This window comes from Spermophilus citellus (assembly GCF_964194105.1).
Source record: "Spermophilus citellus genome assembly, chromosome: 13".
NCBI classification, from domain to species: domain Eukaryota; kingdom Metazoa; phylum Chordata; class Mammalia; order Rodentia; family Sciuridae; genus Spermophilus; species Spermophilus citellus.
The window spans coordinates 22,340,717-22,355,655 of record NC_138193.1 but is presented as its reverse complement, the minus strand read 5'-3'; the positions used below and the strand labels follow the sequence as shown (position 1 = coordinate 22,355,655).

The 14,939-nt window shown below is 45.5% G+C and overlaps 1 long non-coding RNA gene across 2 annotated transcripts in view; it reads left to right on the top strand.

Annotated features, from left to right (window-relative positions):
• The window catches only part of LOC308632979, a 347,621-nt gene that overhangs the window by 60,224 nt on the left and 272,458 nt on the right, over positions 1-14,939 (top strand). The window contains exon 4 of one of the 2 annotated variants that reach the window (XR_014018670.1): positions 9,150-9,254. The exons of the other annotated variant lie outside the window; for it this stretch is intronic. This is a non-coding gene — a long non-coding RNA (uncharacterized lncRNA). Of the gene's footprint in view, positions 1-9,149; positions 9,255-14,939 lie in introns of those variants that run through there. 2 annotated transcript variants of the gene reach the window in all.

Sequence of the window (14,939 nt, the reverse complement as noted above, 5' to 3'; positions counted from 1 at the left end):
TCCCAACCTCTGGTAGGACGGGTCTTCATTTATCCCTACCCAAGATGAAAACTATTTATAACATTGTGCACCCACAGCCTCATGTCCAGTGCGTGTCCCAGGGATTTGAACACATCAGGCAGAAACCCTGGCCTCATGGAAGTTTTATTTTAATATCATGGGCAGGCAATAAAATAGCAAATAGTGTTTTTGCTCTGCTGTTACACTGCTGCTTTGACACCCTGCCCTGGAACACCGACCTCCCTGAGGGCAAGTGGGGCACTGAGTGTTTAGGTCCTGTCCTTCAGCATGGAAAGACTCAGAGGAAGAGAGGAAAAGTCAGCAGTTGAACTGTGTGCATCCTGGGAAACAAAGTCACATGCAGCATCATTAATGGGCCTTTGTCCCTTGACCCATCTGTTTATTAAGGACATTGTCTTTCACTCCATCCCGCTCCTGCTTCATGAGTCCACACAACACACAGGCCAGTGCCCAGAATCTGTGCTATGTCACCATCTAGGAGGACAAAGTGGAACCCCTTTTAGCAGAACATCTTGTACTTCGTCTAATATTTATTTTTGGTGGAGATCACTCTGTTCTTCCTTAATCTTTCCTCTTTATTTTTTTTTTCTTAAAACATGAGATTTTTCCAGACAAACGGGGGAGTGAATCATTTTCATTGTGTCCTCTGATCTGTTCTCAGTACTCCTTAAACTCTGATCTTCTCCTTGTGGGTTCTTCAAATCAGAGTCCCAGTTAGAGGTGGGAGAGCCAACATGTCCTCTCTTGTTCCAGGCCACTTCATTCCCCTTCCAAAGCTCTCAATTGCTGTTTGGCAGAATTATAGGTTTGGGGGACACTCACTCTAATGTTATTCCAAAGTTGCAATGGGGAAGTTTCACCTGTCAGAGAGACCATCTCTGTGCTGGTCCAATGGCCAGATAGGTCAGGGAGTGGGCAGGCTGGCCTGCATAAGCCATCCTTCTGGGAACTAGCTGTGGTCACATGAGAAGGGCCTTCACTCCTTCTGAGTGCAGTGCCCCCACTGATCTAGGGTCCTTCCAGTAGGTGCAGATTCTAAAAGTTCTACCACCTCCTAATATCACCAGATTGGGAACCAAGACTCCAGCTCCATCCCTTGGGAACAGGCAATAGCAATTGCAATAAGAACTGGTCAGGGTTATTGCAAAGTGATAAGAAAAAACTTTCTCTTTTTCAACAATAGAGGTTTCTTCTTTGAAAATTTTTGAGGAAACTTCAAACTTACAGACACTTATGAACAGCACAAAGTTCTTCTTTCCCACTGAAACATTTGAGAGTCAGCTTAGACCTGATGGCCCACCACATTTTACTATGTGCCTCCTCCTGATGACGTCCTACTATGCAAGCCAACACCACATGGAATCGCGAGATCAGCCTCAGCAGGTTGTGCATCCAGTTGTCAAGTCCACCTCAAATCCTGTCACTGTCCCCATCTGCCTTTGTTCAGGACGTGCTGCTGTCCCAGTTCACATGCAGTCCTCAGTGGCAGGTCTCCAGACTCTTTCAGTCAGGAACATTTGCAGTGTTCCCCTGAACATCAGGACCTTGTCACAAGAGGACACAACAATTGCCTTATAGAATGTCCCCTGTAGGAGTTGCTGTCCCTCTTGATTACAATTCACGAGTCAATCTGTGGTAGTGTACTGTTGTGCTGATATGAGAAAAGACCACTGACTGGGGGTTTGAACAGCAAAAATGTATTGTCTAGCAGTCATGGGATCCATAGGTAGACAGGAAAGTACCAGCAGGCTGTTCTCCTTGGAGGCGTCTCTGAGTTTCAGGGGGTCATCCTTCTGTGTGTCACATGGTCTTTCACAGATGAATCTGAGTTCTAAGTTGTTCTTTCTATAAGGCCACCAGACACATTTAATTAAACCAGACAGAAGACCTTCCTTTACATAATTATCCTTTCAAGCACTCTGTCTCCAATCTGTTACACCCTGTGTCACTGGGGTCACAACTCCAACATTTTAGCCTATACTACACAGGGATGTCCAGAGGCAAAGCTGTGAACCTGATTCAGGTGGTAGCACCTGAATTCTCTGCTGCACATTGACCTTCCTCATTTACGATAAGAAGGGATTTGTGGACAATATCCTTGATATTTCACAAATATCCCTTTCTTCATTAAGATAGAAGTATCAATTCATAGATTTGTATTTTATTCAGTAGTTTATAACATATATTCATCATTGATTCTTTTGATGCTCAAATATTTCCAGTGTAACTAGATGGATTTCTTATCACTTTGCAATAACCCTGACCAGTTCTTATTACAATCTGATAGGCTATGACCACCTTGTTTCTTTAGTGTATCCTTAGGTCCCAGATGGACCAGGCTCCATCTCCATGTTCCTATTGTGTATTCTGTAATAGACATTTCTTCAAGGATTGATGGTTCTTTTACAAAATAATAATTGTATTTAGAAAAAAGGGGTGTCTTTGAGACTAAAAGACTATTTATTCTAGACTATAGAAATTATCTATTTATGTCTGTATTAAGAGACAGACATATATATTTAATTCTGCAACGTGTTCATGTCTTACTCTACCAGAGTGATCTCTTTGATTATGGTCTAAAATCATAGTTTTTATTTAATTAGTCTCATTTCAAGTAAGTACCTCCTTTCTGTAACACTGAGTTCTTGGATCTAGTTATCATAAATGAATTGGCATTTTTGATAAATTCCTCTTTTATCACATTTTTCGCTACTGTGACCAAAGAATCTGACCAGAACAATTTTATGGGAGGAAAATTTTAACAAAGGGCTCGTGGTTTCAGATGTGTCAAATAACTGCATTCCTTGGGACTTGAGGGGAGGCCAAACAACTTGGGAGGACAGTGTGACAAAGGGAAGCAGCTCACATGATGATCACCAAGGAGAGAGAGAGAGAGAGAGAGAGAGAGAGAGAGAGAGTCCACTTGCCAGATATAAAATGCAGACCCTAAAGACATGCCCTCAATGACCTACCTCCTCCAGCTGCACCCTACTAACCTAAAGTTACCACTCAGTTAATCCCAACAGAGGATTATTTCACTGATTGGTTTAAGGGCCTCACAACCTAATCATTTCTCCTCTAAACCTTCTTGCATTGTCTCACACATGAGCTTTTGGGAAACACCTCACATCCAAATCATAATGATCCCTCTGTTCAAAACCAGACCCCAGCTGTCATCCTCACCTACCCTTCCTTGCACCCACTCTCTCTAACATACCCAGCACCTGCTCCACTCTGACACCCCTCTTTGGCCACCATCATATCTGTCTCCCTGCATGGGTGTCTTTCTCATCATGCCTGCGCTGTCTCCTATGCAGGGGACTCCTATCCCTCCAAGTGTCCTTTTTGTCTCACACCTCTTGGACACCCACACCTGGACAACCCTACCACTCTCCCATGTGGGGACATCCTCAGGAACCCCCTGAGACTGCAAGTCCCCATGCAGGTTTCACACACCCACATGCTTCCCTTGCACCCTGCCTGGTCCCCACTGTTCTAAACCAGGTACTGAGAACCTAGTTCTCTTAGGAGCTGACTGACATTTGAGATGTGGAATATGCAGTTTAGGGAACACAATAGAATATCAGTGGCACTGGGTGGACATAGGATGTCTACTTCTGAAGGCAATGACTTGGGTTTCCAAAGGAGAGAGAATAGGAGCAATGCTCTTAGCAGCCAGAAAATACAAGTCATGTACATATATCATGAGCTAGAGAGGAAGCTCATGCTCCTCAGATGGGAAAGAAAATAATCCCTGGCTTTGGGTGGTAGTAGTTGGACAGAGCATTCATAAATGGAGGAAGACAACTTTCTTAGCTGTAGTTATGAGATTGAATAAAAGCAGATGACACCCTCCATTATAAAGTATGACTCCCCATTTTTTCTTACTGCCTCTCTACTTCAAATCATGAGTATTGGGGAATGAGAGCAAAGAGAAAGCTTCTCTATGTCAGAGTCTTCTGTAAGTGCAATGGAAAGTAGCTGGTAAACTGTCTTGCAGTGTCTGGGATTGTACCATCATGGACAGCCCCTGTCATAGATGGGAGAAAGCAAGCACAGAACTTGGAAGTGATCAAAGTAACAAGCTACTCAGAAGTACAAGACAGAGGTGGTCTTGTGGCCCCAGAGAGAAGCAGAGTATCTGTGTTGCTCTGGAACATGGGGGGGATGATGGTTCTTTGCTGAGTGACTGAGAGGAGCCCTCCTTGTAGCTGTGCCCAGCATGTTCAGCCCTGCTTATTTGCATGTGCCCACAGCACAGCCCACTGCCCTGAGGACTTCTTAAGAGGCTGCTCACACCCTGTGCAGGAGTCAGTCCCCATCAGGACACAGAATGGCCATGTGGGCCCCTGCTGAGCTCCTGGGGCTCCTGCTGCTTTGTCTCCCAGGTAAGGAAGGACAGACCTGGGGATTTGCTAATCACAGTGTGCTTGGTGCTGCCTGGCTACTCAGGAAAGTACTCTTGGAACATCACTGCTTACAAGAGTATTTTTTATGTTTCCAATGGCAGGAGTCAGATGTGACATCACGATGACCCAGTCCCCATCCTCCTTGCCTGTGTCTCCGGGAGACAGAGAAACCATCCACATGCAGGGCCAGTCAGGGCATTAGCAATTATTTACACTGGTATCAGCAGAAACCAGGCCAAGCTCCTAAGCTCCTCATCTATCTTGCAACCAGGTTACAATCTGGGGTCCCCTCGAGGTTCTGTGGCAGTGGATCTGGGACAGATTTCACTCTCACCATCAGCAGCCTGGAGCCTGAAGATGCTGCCACTTATTACTGTCAATAAGGTAGCAGTTCCCCTCCCACAGTGACACAGGCCATGCCAAAAACCTCCCAGGGAGCAGAAGTGTGAGGCTGAGCTGCCCTAGCTTCTCCTCCTGCTGCCTCCACCTTCTGAGGGCACTGCTTAGGGGCAGCTAGGCCCTGAGCACTACAAGGAGGGTTTGTCAGAGGATCCATGTGGCTCCCCTGCACCCTGGCCATTCAGCTCAGCCCCAGCAGGCAATGAGCTTACTGTTATGATAAAGAAAATAATTTAAGACATGAAGAGACTGAATTAGGCAGTATCATGGGTTGTGCAGCAAAGATAGGTCTCTCCATGTATTCCACATGGGAATATTTTAAGCCTTTATTTTTAGTATACTTTAAATATCCAAGAAAATTTGGGTGAAGTACAGAGTTCTCCCATGTCCCCCCTGCTCCCACAGCCCCTTCATCACCACCCGCAGACACTGTTGCTTCTGTTACAATTCATCAACCTCTGCGCATGTGCACAGGTCACACCAGGGTCACTTTGTGCATTCTGTGGAACTGGACAAGTGGACAGTGATATGTGTCCAACAGTGTGGCCTGACACAGTGCAGGCCCTGCCCTCACACTGTCTGAGCTCCAGCTGCTCCTCACCCCTTCTCTCTGCTTCAGACCTTTATGATTTTCCATCCTGTAGTTTCACCTCTACTGAGTGATGCCTGCCTGGCATTTACAGCAGGTGAGACATTCAGACTGGCCTGTCACCTAGTGCTGTGCAAGTAGGCTTCCTCCAGGGGTTACCATAATGTGATAGGTAGGTGTTTTCTTTCTTTTTTCTTTTTAATTTTTATCTTTAAAGTTGGTACTGAATCCAGACATGTGCTACCACATAGCTACATTCACAATCCTACATTTTATTTATGTATTTATTTTAAATTTTGAGACAGGATCTCTTTCAGTTGTTAGGTCCTTGCTAAGTTGCTGAAACTGGCCTTAAACCTGTCATACTCCTTCCTCAGCCTCTTTGTTGCTGGGGTTACATGTGAACATGATTGCACCCAGCTTGATATCTGTTTTCTTTTCAGTGTTGAATAATATTCTACTTTCTGGCTTTATAACAGTATTGATCCATTCCCCTACTGATGGGCAGAAGTGTATCCTCCAAGTTTTCAATGCTGAACACAGTTCCTGTAAGTTTTCACGTACAGAATTATATTTATTTTTAAATGTGTATGTTCACCATCTTTAGTTTCATAGAGGAATGCCTAGTGTTATCAGAATCTGTCACACTGTCCTGCACGTCCTGTCTTCATCTTGGAGACAGCTTGTGGAAACTTCCCAGAACACTCAGCTGCTGAGAGTGGCTTGTGAACTGCAGCCAAAACCAGCTCAGCAGCAGGGATGGGGCTTGGGCTCCCCTCCTGCTGCCTGTGGGGTGCTCACTCCTACACTTGACCATCCCTGGGGGGGGTGTTTCCTCATGTGTTTTAATTTGTATTTCCCTGGTGACCTGGGATGTCACAGTGATGTCTGGACAAATGTCCACAATGCGCAATGGTCAGACCCAGCTGTCAAATGCTTGTCACTTGTCCCGCCCTTTATGGTCCTTCTCTGTCCCTGTGTTCATCATCCCTGCTCCTATCCTGTCTGTATTCTCTATAGAGTCCCTCACATCCACTTTGGGGTAAGCTATCCACTCTTTTCATGCTTCTACAACTGAGGGCTCTTGATTTTAAAGATGAAGTGCATCTTGAGGGAGACTCCTACCGTCTGCAGGAGGTCTGAAATCAAATACCCCACATGACACATGATCCTGAAGGAAGCTTCTCATGGAGCAGAAATCTAAGAAGTCCTCCCCTTTCCTACTCCCTTACTCTTCTCCATCCTGGGCCTGCACAGGAAAGCTGCAGCCTCTGCTGAGCCTGTGTTCACAGGGTCTGGGCTTAAAATATTTTTATCTTGTGCTTTCTTCTGACTGTTCCTGATTTTATGTCATGCTCATGTGAGGACTGCTCTCACCTTCTTCTGACAAGTGTGCATTACTGTTCCTCAGGCCTTATGTCCTCCAGGGCATCCTCTTCTCAACAACCAAATAAGAATAAGAAAAGTACTTAATATAGTTCAATTACACAATTTGGCACAAATCATCATAAATTGTGACTTCTGATTGTGTGCTGTCTGATGGGCCCAAGTTAACAAAGCTTTCGGATATACTAGAAGGTATTCTGTAGTAGACTCAGGGAGAGATTCTACGGCTGGGATCAGGACCTGCTACCCTGCGGGGTCTAGAGTTGCAAGAGTAGAAAGTCTCATGTCCCTTAGCTTCCTAAGACATTCCTTCCTGCCTTCAGGGACATCTTATTAAAGATGAAGTGCATCTTGAGGAAGACTCCTACAGCCTGCAGGAGGTCAAATCCATGTGGGCGTAGAGTGACGCTGTGATTGGAGGACCAGTGGAAGTCACCATCATGCACTTAGTGTTCCTGGTTCTGCAGCACACAGTAGGTCCTGGTGATAAGATTCCCATCTCAGTCAACCACACCCTGTCTGAGTGTCTGGATGCTGATGCTCCTAAGAGTGTTGTGGGCAGGAAGGCTAACTTGATGCACAGCATAGGTGTGTTCCAGGAGGAAGGCACCACAGCCCTCCAGGGGTCAGTGATCTGAAACTCCAGCACTCCATAGTGACAGGTGATATTTGGTTCTGCTGCAGAGAAATCAGATATCCTGAGGTGGCTGTAGTACCCCACCACAGTAGAGATGGTGCAGAGACGTGGCACTTGTCGTGACCCCCATCCCTGCCTCCACTTGATCAAAGATCTATTTTGCAAATATGGTGGCAGTGAGGGGGACACAGAGACCAGACAGTCTTCCCAGAGGAGAGAGGCTTCTAGCACACATGGCCACTTAGCTCTCCTCTGTGGCACCTTCTCTGCTCTTTCCACAGAATCCATAAAGTCTGCACATGCAGAACCCCCTCCATGAGCCCATCTGCTGCAACTCTCGGAATCACTGTGTCTAATTTCCTGTCTTCTCCTCCAGACCCTCAGAGAGCAGCCATCCAGGACTCCATGCACAGATCTTTGACCAGGGGACCTCATGTCCACACATCATATGCTCTTCCTAAATGTCTACTAGTTTGATGTAATATACGAGGTCCACCCATTGTCACAAGCTGTCCATGAGCTGTGTGTGTGTCACTGTGCATGGAAGCCTGGTGGATAGGAACATCTGGTGCCTGGGAATGACCAGTGGACATTTTCTCAGGTCAATTGCCCAGAGACATTGTGAATTTCTAGCCCATTGTACCATGGCCCACATAGTACCTGAGATGAGAGTGACCTGCCAAGGTGCCAGTCAACCTGCTGACTGAATGACAACAGGAAGCAAGACTCCCCCTTGAGACCTTATCCCTGCCTTTGATGCACGCCCTTAAATAAACTACCTGAGTCGTCTTTCCTTTGTATAATTCCAGCTTCTGTGCAGGCTGGTTGTGTCAGGGGCTCCATTTTTGTATATATATTTCTGACTATTTGTCCTTTGTTCTTCACTAATTATTTCAGACTTTAAGTTTTCAGGTGACTCACTCCCTCCTCAGCATGAAGAGGAATCCCCCAATATGACATCACCCTTGATGAGCCATTATTCTGGCTACACTCTGGGAGCATTCACCTAACCTGTGCCATTTCTTGAGCTAATCCATTCAAATCAAAGCCTAGTTTTTTTTTCCCCCTTGACATTAACTTGGGGTCAATCCCTGTGATTCCTGGAGTGTGCTCATGCAGAGGTGACAGGGTAAGATGGAAACTAGGTAGTGGACAAAAGGATAATGTCCATGAATTATAACTTGACATAAATCTGCTGATTACCGACAGTATTATCTACATTTTAATATAAAATAATCTATCTATTTGTTCATTCTTCCAACAATGATTTTTGGCATAAAAATATCAGCATAAAAAATACAGATATAGGTCTCAGTTAAGGGAATTTAATTAATGATTTTCACTAATTACTTTATATGAAAATCATTTTTTGAACAATCACTTTTCAGTATAGCACAGATTTAATTCCAAACATAGCAAAACATAATATTAACAATGATATTTCTACAGTGTGCCTCTTGCCAGATACACTCATACATTATCTCTACAGAAAAATTTCATATTACAGATCATCATATGTTACACTCTGGAGTTGTGTGCCATGATTGTTGAGACTAAATGTTAAAACAGCCTGAGTGAGAGGGGACCTTCTGTGGAGCACTCAGGGCTGTCTGTGTGTAAGCTCTATGCACTGGATGTGAAGATGCTATTTTCAACGTCTGCTCCACTTACTCTAAGAACAGCCCCAGACCTTCCCCTCTCGTTCTAGGGTCAGAGCTCAGGAGACACAGTTGTAACTAGCCACCTGGTCATAATGTCAGATGGCTGCATGAGTCAGTCCTCAGTCCCCAACCTCCTTCCCAGGATGGACACTTCATCAAGCACCACCCTCCTGGGGTATCTCTGCCTCCTTTGTGGGGAAAAATAATCCTTAGCTAACATTTTACATATAAGCTGTCTTTGTATCATTTCAAAAGATCCTTGTTGCTCTTGTAACTTTCCTTTTCATTGCCCAATTGATCTTTTTCAACTGTGAAAGTTGTACCTGGAGTTTAGTTGAGATCACCATATTTTTGTGCAATATAAAAGCCAGGACATACTCTTGTGTTTGAGGGTTTCCTGATGCATGGCAGTTTGCTGGAATAAGTAACAGCCCTCACACAGATAGGACAGGTGCACCTTTGCCATGTGTGACCCAGGCACTGATGTCTTCATGGTCGTGGGGACCAAGGCATGCAGGAAAAAGTGACTGCAGGAGGGAAAGGGAGCAGAACCTTTTCAATCCCTGTTAAATTCTGTGTGGAGTCTGCTGTGATGTGTGGTGTGTGGTGTGTGGTTTGTGTGGCTGTTCCTCTGTGCAGATCAAGGAAGACCCATGGGCATCTGGAGATGCAACTGTGAGGGAGGAAGGAGCCTCATGGCCAATGGGGGACAGCAAAAGCAAGACCAGGAGGGGCACTTGGGAAGATCAGGGACCTCAAGAGCTCAAAAGAACATTGTTCATTGAAAACAAAACAAACCAGAAGTGTGTGTGTGTGTGTGTGTGTGTGTGTGTGTGTGTGTGTGTATTACCTCTGCATGGTGCAAAATCAACCAAAGCCTACAGTGATTGATAACATTTTCAAATATTTCATATAAAAATCACTAGTTAATTGACCAAAGCCTACACCCTGGATGAGCCGACATTCAACAGTGCTGTAAAGACATAAATGTATATGATTTTTTAAAATTCCCATCCTCTTCCCCCCTCTCAAATGTGACTTTCTGATCTGTCTCCAGGGCTGAGACACAAACTGTTTTCTTTCCCAACATGACCTCCACAGTGTCTGCTGTCCCCAGAGGGTACCTGTGTAGGTGACCTTGGACACCTTCACTTCCCCCTCCTGTCTCCATGTCCTCAGGCCCTGTGTTAGTGGCTGGGATGAGTCACAGCTGTGATGTGCTGAACCTCCCTGGCCACAGCAGACTCCAGACCTCAGCCAGGGACCAAGCTCCTGACACACTCTCCCCTGCAGAGCCCCAGATTCACCATCCTCCTGTCCCACCTCCAACTGGGTCTGTTCTTGATACAAAAATAATGTCAGAAAACTTGATTTAAAAAGAAAAATCGAAGCTGCTCTTGCCTGGGCAGAGGACACCCCAGTCACACATGACCCTGGGGCCCCAGGAGTCCTACACGGAAGGTGGGGGTCTGAGCAGGGTTCTCAGGGGTCCAGGTGTAGGTCCCTCCCTTGCTGAGCACCTGCAGAGGCTGAGGGGAGAGGCCCAGTGTCTGGTGGCACCTGGAGCCGCAGCACCTGTGGGGCCTTACCCTGCTACTCCCCTAGGGCCCTGGGTGACCCCACCCAACTGCTGAGTGCTGGCCTGGGCCTGAGAGGCCCTGGGAGCTGATAAGGGTCATATGATTTTCTAATTATCATACTCCTCACCTTAGACATTTACCATTGATTTCTGGTGAGTCTTTCAAAGCCCTGGGCATTTGGCAAGAGAAGGCACAGATTCTAGACATGGAGGTGCTGTGGTCCTCCCCAGCCATCAGTGTCATCTGCCACAGAAGGTGGGAACCTCTATCCATGAGGCCCTTGACTCTCTGGGACTCCAGGGTGAGGGTGGATGTGCCCTCAGTGCTCAACCCTCACAGGGGCTCCTCTGTATGCCCTGTGGGCACAGGTCTTAGCAGAGGTGTTGGGGCTGGTACAGGATTCACTGTCCTTGGTTCATCCTGAACACCCCTCCAGGAACAAAGGACTGGGCAGTGTTAATGCAGATGTCCTTCAGGAATTAAACTAATGAACGAGATTGACAGCTGGTGGCCCAGGGTGGTAGTGAACTTTTAACACTGTGACCAAAAGACCTGAGAAGCACAGATTCAGAGGAGGGACATTTACTTGGTGCTCATAGTTTCAGTGTTCAGTCCATGGTTGGCCACTCCACTGCCCTGGGCCTGAGGTGAGGCAGGGCATCTCAGCTCCTCCAGGCACTTTGTATGTTTCTGATTTATTTCTGGATTTGGAGTGTGTCTGCCTTGACCTTTGTCAAATGCTTATACTGGACTATGTCTCTCCAGGGCCTGAGTCAATGATTTCCTAGGAGACTGAAGATAGTACTGGGAAAATCCAAGAGCCACCCTTCACTGCGCCTTTGCAAAGAACAGGGGGCACTTCAGTGACACTGAAGGCTTCTTTTGACAGAATGTCATACCCAAGAGTAAACACAACTAAAAGTCTGGAGACAAATTGTTTTTGGACCTTTTGTGACTGGACCTTTCAAAATGGCCATGATTGGAAATAATGACATTCCAAGTGGATACAAATCAGCTGATCTCTGCTAAGCAGGGGACTCTCAGTCACCCAAATGGCCCAACACAAAGACCCATCAGCCATCCTCCCAGCCTTTCCAGTGATATTCCTGCAGGTACCATCAGCCAGGGCTCACAGGGCTCCTGATACTTCCGAGCACCCAGTCACCAGGCACAATGACCACTGGTGGGCCCTCATCTACTCCACATGGGAACCAGGTCAAGGACTGTGGAGGCTTATTAGGGATCACACTCTGTAGTGTGGGGAGCACAGATGCACCCTTCCTAGGCCTCAGACACTGAATTCAGTGCAGTTTGAAAGAAAGAATTTGAATCTTCCTGTCATCATCAGGTTGAACACCCATAAAATACAGGACACACCTGAATTAGAGAGATAGGGAGGCTCCCCCTCCACCATTTCTGTAGGACTTCCCTGGTCCTCTGAGGCATTTTAATAGAAGCTGAGATCTGATCTGAGGGCTTGAGGACAGTTCTCTGTGTATCGATCACTCTGTCCTCCTGATGTGTCCCAAGGACCTTGCAGATGCCCAAGGGATGGAAAATGGTCACTGTCTGTTGACCCAAACCTCTGGAGACTCTCATTTCTCTCATATGAAGTGGACAACCTGCCTCTCCAGAGACTCTTGGAAAAACACCAGTTGCTGAAATATGCTCTAGATATGGCCAGTGGCTAGTTGCCAGGCTCCATGCCACCTGGAAACAGGTCCACTCACCCTGAAAGCCAAGGACATTTTGGAATGGAAGTTCAGGGAGGGAAGGTATAGATTGTTAACAATGAAATGACAAACATTGTGAATAAAATGTTAAAATAACATAAATAGGAACAATCTTCATGATAAGTGGGCATTCCTTGGGACACACTTGCTGATACAGGTTAAGTGGAGTTGACAGACAGAAGCTTCATATTCATTAAGATTGAATGTCATCAGGGTAGGTTGTTATTCATTTTCTTCTTCTTCTTCTTCTTCTTCTTCTTCTTATTATTATTATTATTATTATTATAAATGATCTAACTAACATTCAAGAGTATGGAGCTGATATTTTTTTGTTTTGGCCTATGTTAACTGAATAATTTCCATATCTCCAACTCCCCTGTATTCTCCACCCTTTTTAATTAAAAATATTATATTTTGGAATATTTTATTTATTACAAAGCACTGATGGTGACAAGAACTGGTCAACAAAGTTGTCCTTGAACCACAGAGAAACTGCAGACCTGGACCTCAAACACCATGAGTCTCTGGTCCCTCCATTTCTTTCTATAGAGTGTTGAGCAGCAGAATATTGTGTGGCTTCAGGTTCCAGACATGGTGGAGGAATCCCAATTCCTACACTGCTAACATATAGCTGGAAACTATGTTTCATTTTCTGATGAAAACATGGTTCAGAAGAGTTACTGAATTCCACTTAGGACTAATTATCTACTGAAAGAAATAAGCACAACAGCAAAACATGCTTCACAATGTGCAAGAAAGCACCTGTTGCTCTAGCAATGACTATGGACACAAAACTCCTCAGGGTGTTCCTCTCCATGTGGCCACTAGAAGGGGCCATTGCACAGCATTGAAGGAAGAGAGGGGCCATAGGTCCTTGGAAATCATGTCCAGTAGACTCTGATCCTGGGGTGATTGTCACTAGCTCTTCATCGCCTCTTTCTTTAATCCTCTAGGTTTCATTACGGGGCCTGGAGGATGCAGGTGGATAAGGAAGTGGAGATAACCAAGATTTCACCCAGGAATGATGCTTTAAGAGTCCCGGTGTATGGACTTCTCTGGGGAAAGTGTTGCCAGGCAGCCCTGGTGGGTGTGGGCATCTGCCTTCTGCATATTGGCTGGGAGGGGTGGAGATCCCAGAGAGAGCACTGGTCATAGTCTCTGCATCTGCAGGTCTCTGGGGCTGTTTCAGTGTGTTAGTGACAGTGGGTCTGACAGCCATGTTACCTTGACACAGCAGCCTGGGGGCTGAGATGCCTCTGTCCATAACTATTAGGGCAGAGCACATGCTTATAAACCAGCACACTGGGAGTTTTGGTGACATTTTTTTTATTGGTTGTTCAAAACATTACATAACTCATATGACATATCATCTTTCATACTTTTGATTCAAGTGGGTTATGAACTCCCATTTTTACCCCAAATACAAGTTGCAGAATCACATCAGTTACACATCCACATTTTTCCATACTGCTATATTAGTGACTGTTGTATTCTGCTACCTTTCCTATCCCCTACTATCCCCCCTCCCCTTCCCTCCCATCTTCCCTCTCTACCCCATCAGCTGTTGTTCAATTGAACAGCAGTTTTGGTGACATTTATGACAGTTTTGGAACTATGCTGGCCTCTGTGGTGAACACTAGCCATGTGTGACTACAAATTTAAAATAAAATTAAAGTTTAAATTGAATCTTTCAGATGCACTTGCTGTGTCTCAAGTGATCAATACACACTGGTGACTGTTGGCCAATATTGGTCTGAAAAGTTGGTTTGACCATCTTTGATGTTGTAGCTAAGAACACAAAACTCCCAGCAGCTGGTCATAAGCCTATGTGACATTTGTACCTTCTCAGTAGGCCTGCATCCTCAGGAGCCTCTCTGAAGCCATAACCTTGGCATCTCACATGCACCACAGAGTCCAGCCCTTAACCTTCTTCTCAATTATCACTTTTGAATCCCTGGTTGTAGGTTAGTCATTTGACTTCAGCTACAAGAAAGACTGTTGATATGAACTGGACATTTATGTTCCTCACAGATTCTTTCCCAGTAATTAATGTAATAGGGTCAGCTCCCTGAGCAATAGTAAAGATTAGCAGTGCAACCTCATGGGACCCAGAGTCTAAAATCCTAACCATGTTATGCCTAAGATCGACCAGTAGGGGCAGACAAGCCACAGCTAACCAGTCACATTGTCTTAGAAATATTAGGAAATAGAGAGGAATATATTTCATATACAACCAGGGATATGAAAAATTGTGCTGCATACATGTAATAAGAATTGTAATGCATTCCACTGTCATTTATTTTTTTCACTCAAAAATATGTTTAAAGAGAAGGAGAGAGAGAGAGAGAAAGAGAGAGAGAGAGAGAGAGAGAGAGAGAGAGAGAGAGAGAGAGAGAGAGAGAGAGAGCAGTTGCCTCACACACAGAGTCCACCTAGCAATGTTCCCACCATCCACAGTCACATCTTGGGTGCTCTGGGTGCCTCTGTTCTACTACACCTTATTCTAGGGCAACCTGAACCTCTC